Here is a 12008-nt window from a genome sequence, read left to right on the forward strand (position 1 = left end):
CGAGTTAAGTTAAGGAGCTGCGAAAAAAAAGAAACCCGCACAACGATTATCAGGAGAACTTTTCGTAAGGTCTTCGAGAGCGGTTGCATCTTTTCTAAAAAACAAATTTTTTCACATGCATAATAATATTTATATACATATATATTTTTTAGCTTTACCTTAGCTTTTATAAACTATATTATTATAAAGTAGTTTCTTAAATAAAATTTCTTATTTACGATATCAATAATTTTATCTTTTCATTACTTACAGTTTTTATTCTATATCTATATTTCATTTACGTCATGAAACATTTTTTCGTATATATTTTTTGATTGTTTTTTTTAAATATCTGTACGTTGCAACTCCTTGAATCGAAAATGTATTCAATGCAAACTTTTATCCCACGTAATCATGACACTCTCTCGTCTCATCTCATCTAAAATTGTATTACAATGCTGTGGAATATGGTGGCAATGTGGATCCATGCCATCTGGATAACTTCTTGATTATCTTTCTCGAGAGCTTGCTGACGTTGAAGGTCTCAATATCGAAATTTAGCTTCGAAGTACTCGAAGGACCAATATGATTCACCACAATGGCGATGAAAAATTCAGAGGATCTCTATGAACGTAACTATCGGCTGGCCTTAAGAGGCTCGTTATTTATCCGTGCTGCTGTCCGTCGGATCTGGAATCCGGCTAGTTACAATCTCTGCTGGTTTCCAGAACGTCTCTACTAAAATAATGTTATATTATCGGGCGACGGGGTGCCACCTGAGCCGTTAAAAGCTTTGGTCCCGACGCGGCCATAACGCAACCTAGAGATTCGAGATTTACTTCGCGTGTAAAATTGCCGACCCTTGCCAATTCACTTGGATTTTTTGACGTTTTGTTTTCCTGATTTTGAAGAATGCCGACGATCATCTTCCATCATTATAAATGACACAATCACATAGTAAATTGGAAACTTAAATCTTGATTTGCGGAAAAAATGCATGTTATACATACCATTTCAGATTAAATATTATTCTGTCGAGTCTCTGAAATCTTCATTTTCGTCGCGTTTCGCGTCGTGTCAATGAATCCGATTGATCACAGATCAATGGGTCGTTGCCGCGACACGATCGACTAATCTCGAGGGTCAAACGATGCCGGTCAAGTCGGACTTCCTTCGTCAGTTGACCCCGGCGCTATTCTCAATCTCGACTCTGACTCATCATCCTCGTCATCAGCATCATCATCATCGTTGTTATCTTCGTCCATTCTCCTTCTCCATTGACGCGCTTCTTCGTCGAGCTCACTTAGAAGAAGACCGCGTTTAGCATAGCATCGTATTCGCTCGACCTCGTTGCGACGCTGATAAAATTCTGAGTACATGCAAACATGAATTACAAAATATAATTACTATTTTCGCAACATTAAAGATTTACACAAATATGTAATAAACTTTTGATAAAATAACTTAAATTTATATTATACGTACTTTGAAGTGCGACGATTGCAGAGCATTTGATGATAAATACAACACGTAGTAGTTTCTTTATCTGATTAATGCACTTTCTGGAAATGATATTACTTCCAAATCCGCTGAAGTCCAAACATTTCTCAGGACACAACGTGCAACACCCCGGAGGAAGTCGTCGCGACGAAGGGGGTGGACCAGTGGGACGGGAGGTTGATTCGAGGCTCGCCCATGTTTGCCAAGCAATCAAGCCCAATCATTAACCCCCGGACAAGCGACGGATCGAACATAGGCGTACGTTATATGAATAAACGCCGTTGTGTGCGGTCAGCTGTCGACGATGTACACGATGGTCGCGCGCGTACGGCTCGTCGCGACGACTCGTGGACAGGAAGTCCACCTAATCAGGGGTAGTGAGTGGCAAACAGGGGCGCGGTTATGCCCAACGGGGGTACCTTACTGCATTACACCAGGGATTCGAGCCGGATCGCCGAGCTGTAACGGCGGCGAAGACAAAGCGGGAGCTCGTTTATCCACGAAGCCTGCCCCATCCAAGGCCATGATCGCTAATTTAATTAGCCCTCGGTCTCTGATTAGTCCAGAAGAAGGCGGGGATGTCCTTCCGCCCGCTGCGAAGGAAGTGCCTGTACTTCCACTCTTGTGCTGTGGCGGTGGTTCACCTTGTTCATGTGCTCCTTCCTCTGTCATCCGCTTGAATTCATTTAACTCTCCGTGGTACTTCTCTTGTTTTTCCATGGTTTTAATTAAATTTCTTATCCGTGGCGCGGAGAGGGTGGACGGAGGGGCAGCACGACAGAGGGCAATGGGGGAGTCGCAGCGAGTATTTTGCTGTGGACCCGGGGAATCTCTGTACGCCGGAAATAATTGGAAAAGTTTTGAATTCGTACGAGGTCTAATCTATTATGCGATTCGCGCGTGACTAAGGCTTTCCTGCTGAAATATGCATCTTGCGATCAGAAGTTAAAAGATAATAGTTATAATCATAATAACCTTTTATTCACGATAGGCTGCTGGAATAAAATAAGACGGTAAACTTTTACTGTTAACGTAAGTTTTAATGGCTTGGATCATAAATATCAAATTAAAAGTCTATTAATGATAATAGAACTTTTATATCTTCTTCTTTGTGTTTAATTCAAGCAATCTTATGCTTCATGAATAGCTTTCGGAGGATGTCTGACATTTCGCATGAGTTTTCAAACATAAGACCTTTAAAAAAATATTTTTCATGCACTCTTCCTTCAATCCTCCTTCCCCTGGCTGTCAAAAATTCGTTTCTTTGATGAAGTCAAGTGATCCAGATCGAAATTTGGATGCCTGCTCGGAGACAGTCTCTCCTCATGGGATGTCCTCGTTCCCACGAGTTCGCGTATTCTCGGAAGACGGAGAAACGCATTTGAATCTGCTGCGTCCTTATCTGTCCCTCTGTTTTTCCTTCGTCTCTCTCTTTTTCTCTTGCCTTCTCTTTAAATACACCACTTACACCACACAACCTTTGCATAACCTTTGCGAGTGTGCAAAGAAGAGGGGCATCTATGTCGATGGGTAAATCGCACGGGTGAATCGCGCGGTCTTTGATATGCTGACGTCGCTATTATCAATTCAGATGAGGCAGTGCGCCTCGGCCGTTTGGCAAAACTGCGTTTGATCCGGTTCACCCTGTAGGTACGTAGGTAGGTAGATAGTTACACGCACATGCTCGCATGAATAGCAGCCTTGGGCATTTCGCGTCAACTCTCTTCATGACAGAAAGAGTGAGAGAGAGAAAGAGAGAGAGAGAGAGGAAGAGAGAGAGAGAGGAAGAGAGAAAGCGAATTCAACCGGCAGCGAGAATGTGAAATTACCATGCCGCGCGCGGCGCGCTGTTACGTCGGCTTTTACTGCCGCGCTTCCGCTTGATTCCAAAATCCAGCTTCCGTTGCGAAGACGTGCGTATTGAAAGTTAAGGTAGGCAATCAAAACCAAATCTAAAGATCTTAATAAACAAAGGAAAACGTCAAATGAAGGGCGGCTGAAACGGTATTTTAAGGGGATGAATTGGCTGCATTTGAAAGCTTGTGGTCTATTCAGAGAAAATAACATTATTTTTATTATTATTACTTACCTGAAAACAGTATATACTGTATTTTCCGTTTCTTTTTATTTTTATTATTTTTTAGATACATTATAACTATTTATTACCTATTTTCGTTATATATAATTGTTATAAAACGATATTAGATTTCAATTTCCTTGGATCTCTTTTTCGCCGCTTTAATTGCTCTCGTTCGCTCGCTTCTTAATTGTCCTCATCTATTTCCCTTAAGAATTAGCTTTTCCGGGCGCCAAGTTTCCGTGAATCGCGCCAGGGCGCCACGTTAGTCGCGCCACGGCGCGTATATTTATAAAAATTAATCGTTTTGTTCAGTTTCCTAATTCCTGAAGCAACGGGGGGCGCAACCGTCTTAAATTAATTTGTATGGACATATCTCACTGATGAGTTCCTTTAAATTATAAACTGTCGTATGCGGGTTTCGATTATGTCCTTTTTGTCGATGAAAATGACGAATGTCGTCTGATATTAATGTGTCGTGCGTTATATTATCTTCTATATAAAATATCATTGTTGAATAAAGTCTTAAAATAAATCTTTATCAAATCAAATTAAGCACAAACAAAATAAATTAGTGCGCCATCTGTTCACAAATTTACACGTATAATAAAATACAAAAGCAAGCACATTTTTTAAAATTCCACACAATTCATCAATAAGCTGTATTGATATCTTCAATAACAAAGCTTTATGTTACATTTATTAACGGTATCAAAGATGCCATTTAAGGAAGTAAGCATAATTGGATTTCTTAGCGGGATTACAATAATATAATACATTTCTTATATGTTTCCTCTCATCACTCCCCATGTCCTTCACCGTCCTTTTCTCCGTTCTGAGACCGACGTGTAACGTAATAATCATTTAATTCCGGCAGTCGTACGCGCAGTGCTTGGCGCCAAGTCAATCTAAGCCAACCGGATATGCCTCTCTCGTCTGCCTCGTTCAGTCACTGACGTAATCCCAAAATTAAGATTAGGCAAGGATGGAGACGTGATACATGTCGCTCATTAAGATTGAACTTGATGTAAAAGTTCTCCAGTCTATCTTGCGTATACGAATAAATTCTCGAAAACGACATGTTGCAGCTAATTATGCAATCCCATGAATAATTTGTATTGTTTTGCCGTCAGTCTACGATTCCACGGATTGGAGCATCATTATATTTTATTAATCCGATAAATTATCAAATTGATCAGGTAATATCTCTCTCTTCCTCTTTCTCTTTCTCGCGCACGCTATTATCGACGAGAAGGGATTTTAATGCAGCAGTATTGGATATAATATTTTATGCGTTGAAATCAATTACGCGTGTTTGATTTAATTGATTTATATTAATTGATTGATATTCATCGAAAATTAATTGATTAAAGCAAATTTTGTACCGTAAGTTAGATCGTGAGTTTTATCGTGTAAAGTTCAAAGAATTGTTTCTCTCAATTAGCATCTGGACATTAATAACATGCGTAACATATGTCATAATTACGTGTCTACGGGAATCGTCACTGCGCGTAAACTAAACTTGATAATAAATTTTGTTGTCTTCAGGGTGCATAAGACAATTTATTTATTACCCATTTAAATCGTCTTTGAGACTCCAGCTGTCCGAGCAATAAACTGAATCCTCATCTCACTGTTACCCGCATTATCACGAGGGAGTGCGTGGCGCATACTTAATATCTCAATCTGGACCGTTCTCTGCCTGCATATCAAGACACAACCATAGATCATCGACGAGGGGAATGACGTTATAGGATATCGAAGTATCCTTCGGAACAGTTATCATCTACAACGTCAGGCAGGTCACCGTACCCCGCCCATATTATCCTATCCCTTTCTCCTTCTCTCTCTCTCTCTCTCTCTCTCTTTTCTTTCTCTGTCCCATTCTGTCCGACCCCCTTTCGGTTCCGCGCTTTTCACCCCGCGCGAAACTGCTAATGAATATCGGTCCTAAATATCAGTCCGCGGGGATCCAGCGAGGGTTCGTCGGTGCTCGTCGGTGCATATGTCCGTATATTATGGGGGTTTACACACTCCGGTTCCCCCGTGGTAACCCCGCACAAAGTCCCCTTCTCGCCCGTACGTGTACATGGTCACGCTCGTTTGTCGCGCGTTAATTCTTCGTCTTTCTCGGACCACCTTGTCTGTCCTGTACAGCCTGCTCTGTTCGGCTCCCGCCTCGCGATGAAAACACGCCGCGCGCGTGACACCATATGTCCGCTCCCATCGTCCCGGAGTCAAGGCGCGCCTCCGCGCGCGCGACGTCCCCTCTTGCATGAAAATCTAATCGCGAATCCGGCGGAAGCTCCCGGCTCCTGCAAATCCTTCCGGGAGTTGACGTCGACGGTCCACGAAAATTACGCGCACGAAACTGCTCGCGAGCACGGAAGGAACAAGCGCGGATGACATCCGGTACATCAGTTCCACGCAAGAGTTTGCCAGTTTATTTTTTTTATCAACCATCCGTGTCCATTTATAAATAATAGAATAATATATTTGTTTCTTTTATAAAATGTACAGGCGAGCAGTTACTCTGTCGTTATTTGTCGTTAAAAGAAGTAATTATTTTGAGATTTGGATATTTGGCGGATAATTATCAATTTTTTAAAACGCATAATGCGTCTGCAATTTTCCGGATGGTAACTCATAATACTGAGAGAGTGCTAAAAGAAAAACTTTTAATTTGATCATTCGGATTAATAATAATGTTTTAATTGTTTGTGCAGAGTATAGTGACCTAATGAGCCGATAATCGTGGAGAAGCTGGGATTATTGCAGGAGGCATATTTGACTGTACGATTTGACAAAAGCTTTGTTTCAATTGCGAAAGCACAAAATGGCCAGAACTGTTTTCGTATAATGAACTCAGCAGTAACTTTGCCATGATTATTGAGACCTGAAGTCTTAATCGAAGCAGCTACGCTTTCGTTGGTCGGCATTTGTTGCATCAGGATCCATCGATCTCTGCGGATTTAAATCGTATGTATTAATCATTTGACCGTCTGGCTGATTAGATAAGTGACGGCGATTCGGACAAAGTTTCATTAATGTTGACGAATTAGCATTTCTGTTGTTGTTTGTTGTAATTTTGAGATCTGTTGCGCCACAATATTGCAATGGCCTTGCCGTCATGATAACATGTGAGATATCATAGCTCAACTGTACATATATATACATATACATATATAGATTCAACTAAAAAGTTATCATATATTATTCCAACATGGGAAATATAATTATTCAGTCGTCGGATATTGAATTATGCATCGTTAGTATAATAAAAAAATTTATCAAAGGGGCATTACTTTTAAAGAATTTTCGAAAGTTTGGAATAATCTTTTCGATCGAATCGCTAATCGGTCGATACCTCGTGCCGGGATTCTTGCTCTCTGGATCCGGATTAATCGGTTTAAATTGGACCAATTTCTGCCAATTACGTTCCAGTTTCCAGATAGCGCATGCTTACGGTAAAACAATCGTTCGTCTACCCGCAGGGGTCCATCTGTTCTCCGCGGGAGCGCGATCATGCCCACATGCGATCTCGCGCGAGATAATTATACGCGTATCTCCACGATGCGTATTTTACACGTATATCGTTCCTCCCTCTCTGCCCTCCCGGCGATAACCATCACCCACATATCCCCAATTGGTAAAGACAATCGCTAATATGTTCCTTCTCTTGATTGAGAATGAGTCATATACATGCTGTGTATGCCGCGTGGCTGTCTCGTCTGTTCCGACGTAGAAAGAAAAGAGGCAGAAGAAGACAAAGAGAGAGAGAGAGAGAGAGAGAGAGAAAGAGAGGAGGGAAGAGACAGATCCTCACAGTCTCCTCTCTCGCATTTACTACCGGCGAAACAATTGTTCGACGGGACAATCAAGTACTAAATTCGTGGCGCCAGCCGGCCGCCCGCTGTATATCCGGCGTTGTTGAACTAGTTTGCTTTAAGGTACCGCCGACTCGTGGGCGTTCATTGTTGCGGTGACACGCGTATCGATGCTCGATTAATACTGATCAACGATGATGTCATATCTCGTATTCGTGTCAAAGTACTGGTAATATCTCACATATACGATGAACGGCTTTGTCGCGTAGTTAATCGTGTTCAATCGGAAGATCTCATAACAATATGTTTGTACAATTAAATTAAAGAATAATTTAAAGAGGGAAGAGTATTTATAACATCGTAAAACATTTCAAAAGAATAAAAGTATAAGATAAATATATCTAATATTTGTTATGTCTCTTGATGTCACTAACGTGGAGGATAAAGATATCTTCCGACTTGTGTAAATCACGGCCAGTATACATATATTTATGCAGACAAACACGGGCAGACTTGGATGCACGTCATCGATAGCAAAACTGCGAGTTGAGGGATGCAGAGATCGATAAGATACCTTCTTTCCAAAACACTTTTATTCAAAGAATCAATATACGTCTCACAATGGACCATGTGCTTTATCATTCTTCGACCTAATATTGAATAAATATGTTTGTGCACATTTATAATATTTTGTTTTCCTATCACAACATATATATACGATCAACAAATGAGAAAAACGAAACGTATGATTATTTTAGCAATATTTAAATAATAACCATAGTTATATACAGGGTGAGGCACCTAAAACAGGCCACCTGAATATCTCGGCTGTTATTGGTGATAGAAAAAAATGTGTCAGACCAAACTTGCATGGTTTCGAGGGACACATAATTTGTTCTAAATAATTGTTTATTAGGTGGACGCGTAGAGGTCATATGAAGGTCAACTTCGGTTTTTTAAATGGTATACTATGTTTTTACGTACCATCTAGTAGGGCGTTTGAAGAGGCGCACATTAATCTACGGGTCAAAATCATTCAAGGTCACTGAAGACTAAAATTTCTAAGTGCTAGAACTTTCATTTCTGAATTTACGGTATTTTCAGTTGCAGAGAACTCTAGGCAATATAAAAATATAAATATCAACAACTCAGAACTTCTCGGAAAATAAAAAATTTCTAAGGACTAGAACTTTTTCATTTCTGAATTTACGATACTTTCAATAGCAGAGAACTCTAGGCAATATAAAAAATAATGATATCATCAACTCAGAACTTCTCGGAAAAGAAAAAATTTCTAAGGGCTAGAACTTTTTCATTTCTGAATTTACGGTACTTTCAATAGCGAGGAACTCTAGGCAATATAAGAAATAATGATATGAACAATTCAGAACTTCTTGGAAAAGAAAAAATTTCTAAGGGCTAGAACTTTTTCATTTCTGAATTTACGGTACTTTCAATAGCAGAGAACTCTAGGCAATATAAAAAATAATGATATCATTAACTCAGAACTTCTCGGAAAAGAAAAAATTTCTAACAGTTAGAACTTTTTCATTTCTGAATTTACGGTATTTTTAATAGCAGAGAACTCTAGGCAATATAAAGTAAATTATTTTTCCTTGCAGTTGGCCTTCAGTGACCTTGAATGATTTTGACCTGTAGATCAATGTGCGCATCTTCAAACGCTCTACTAGATGGTACGTAAAAAAACATATCATACCATTTAAAAAAACGAAGTTGACCTTCATATGACCTCTACGCGTCCACCTAATAAAAAACTATTTAGAACAAATTATGTGTCCCTCGAAACCATGCAAATTTGGTCTGACACATTTTTTTCTATCATCAATAACAGCCGAGATATTCAAGTGGTCTGTTTTAGGTGCCTCACCCTGTATGTATATATTTGAATCTTGCTAAAATAATTCTATTCCAATAGATGATAAAACTCAATTAATTAACGAATTATACAATAAAAATTCGATTTACTTTGACTGCGCACAAAGGAATCCTTCCGCGGTCGATTTCTGCATCATGACCTCATAATTTCTTTGCCACGCTCTTGTCTTCACGCCTCCTTCTACCCCCTTCGGCTGTCGTTTCTTTTACAGGCCAACATCGAGGGTGCCGTACGGCGTACAGCTTTTCGCACGCTCGCCTCACCATCGTTCCCGTATTCGCAGTATGGGAGTAAGCAATTTTCTCCCGAAGATAGAGCGGCCCTGGGACGTCGCCGGTGCTCCAGGGAGAACGTACGACGATGCGAGCGAGCGAGTGAGTGAGTATGATTGATGCGGTTTGTCGGTCTCGCCTGACATCCAACATCTCGTCTCGCGTCAACCTCGCGGATACTTACGTCCCCGACGACGACGACACTCTCGGTGTTACACCCGGCTACACCTTGTGTATTCACCCTGAGCGCGACTGAACAACGTTGCAACCGCTCGTCTCGATTTTCCAGCGTGGAAAATGATCTACGAGGAAATTGCGTAGAATCATCTTCCTGGGAAATTTAGTTATACGCACCGCCAGGAATTTTCATTGAAAGAGAAGTAGATTTTGTATTCTGGAAATTCAATTCGATAAGTAATGTTATCTCTGTATGTGGCATCTGTGGCATTTTAAACTATAGACAAGTGATTATTATTAAAAAACTAAATAATAAACTGCAGACTCTTGTCATATCAGAAAATCTAAAATTTAATAATGTTAACAAATATCGAAAAAATACATTAATTGGAAAATTATGTATTATGTTGCAAATTGTATCACAGGATTGAAATGCAGCGAAGCCGGCGGCGGTCGAGCACTGTAATCTATTCTTTGCAATCTAAGTGTTACAGCTTAAGTGATTACACAGTTAAACTCTTTATTTGTCATAATATTTTCATGGAATTGATTATGAAAGACATTTGCGAATCGGTGCATGAATATTATATTATCACGAGTAATTGTTAATATGTATGTGTTGCCAACATGTTAATGTAAAAGAAATGTTATTCCTTAGATACACAGTTCATGCGCACAAAATACGCACAAAAGTCTCGCGCAATGATTTCGCAAACATCACATTAATAAACGCACGAAAAGTGTAAACGCGTAATTTTGTTTCTTATCGAGCCCTCATAAGCTCTCATAAATCTCATAAGTGGGAGAAATGCAATTAATGCATCGATGAATAATACGATAAACATTTCTGATGCTCTTTACATATGCTTTATATATATGCACAAGTATTAAACATACGAGAAAGGTGATAAGTACAGTGACATCGCGAATAATTCTGACAACAAAAAGGTAAGCCTATTGCACATAGCACGTTATCGGCATATGTGAAGTGTCGTTGCACCAAAAATTCTGATTATCGGACGGAAGTCACGCCAGTTCAGAAAACACCGTCGCTGCGTTTCGGCATGCGATTAAACGTTAAAACTGTTTGACGCTTGATAAACTTTATTGCCGATATCGCGCTTGGAATTAGTCTTTCAGAGCGTATCGTGAGAGATTTTCGACGTTCCTATCTCTTGGGGAAATACTCACCTTTATGAAAGTTTAAGATTAAAACAATCTTTGATAGTTGATATGAAAAAAATCTATTATAAAGTACATTTGAATGCTGGCTAATAAATTGACATTACAAAAGTTCCGACAAATAACTGTTTCAATATTAATAATATTAAAAATTAGTGTTCTAAAATTCAGTATCATGTTCATTCTTAACTTTTTATTATCATACTAAATTATAAAACAATCTAAATTATAAAGCATCTAAAATATATTTTATTATTATATATTTTTATTTTAGTGCTTCAGTTAAATTTCTAAAGCTTATTTGTTTCTATTTTTCAAATCTTTCAATACTAAAACAGATATCACCTAACAAGACAATTCTTTGAAAGAAACGCATGTAAGCTTAAAACTTCTCAACCAATCACGAAGATTTCGCCCTCTTCGGAATCTCATCTCCCAAGAAGTATCAGAGATCAGCGTTGCCGCCGTAAAAGCGCAACCTTTCTTCCGCCTTCGCCTTCGTTGCCTAAATTTTCTAAGTTCACTTCTCGCTGGTACCCACCTTCACGGTGGGCGTTGAGGGACGAGCGCCCGGGCGGCGTACGTGCACGTACGTTCAAGTGTGCGAGGGCAGCGCGCAAATATCAATCAGTGGAGTCAAGAGTGGAATCAGGGTGGCCGAGTGGTTCCACATAATGCTGCAACGGGAGGTGAGAGAGCGTAGCGCGCAACGTGTGTCTCGTGTTCGGTGGCCGTGCAGTTCGGACGCGCACACACGCACAAACCTCCACCCAAACACATATCGCACACGCACACAACGGATGCGGAACCCCATCAGCACCCCACACGCGACGTCGGAGCAGCGACGCCCGGTAGCGTCCGGTAGCGTCGCTGCCCCACTCCTCCTCATGGATCGACGATCGTCAGTGTATGGGTTCGTGTGTGCGTTGCCACGAACACACGAGGCGACCCGGTGTGTGTGTGGGTGGAGAACAGAGTGAGAGGGCGTGCCCGGGAGGCGGTACCCGGGACTAAAATCCCGATGTGCATCGGATGTCTGTGTGGGTGTCCTCCCTCTCCGCGTGGACATCAACGATGTGTGCGTCGTTTGTGTGGCT

General features: G+C 40.5%; 1 long non-coding RNA gene across 1 annotated transcript; it reads right to left on the minus strand.

Annotated features, from left to right (window-relative positions):
• Positions 1-988: 988 nt before the first annotated feature.
• Positions 989-1757, minus strand: LOC105279273. The gene is made up of 2 exons (XR_893903.1): positions 1465-1757; positions 989-1348 (listed from the first exon to the last, which is right to left on the minus strand). It is a non-coding gene; the product is annotated as an uncharacterized LOC105279273 (long non-coding RNA).
• Between the last annotated feature and the right edge of the window lie 10251 nt (positions 1758-12008).

The sequence above is a fragment of the Ooceraea biroi genome, chromosome 7 (assembly GCF_003672135.1).
Source record: "Ooceraea biroi isolate clonal line C1 chromosome 7, Obir_v5.4, whole genome shotgun sequence".
Taxonomy (NCBI): domain Eukaryota; kingdom Metazoa; phylum Arthropoda; class Insecta; order Hymenoptera; family Formicidae; genus Ooceraea; species Ooceraea biroi.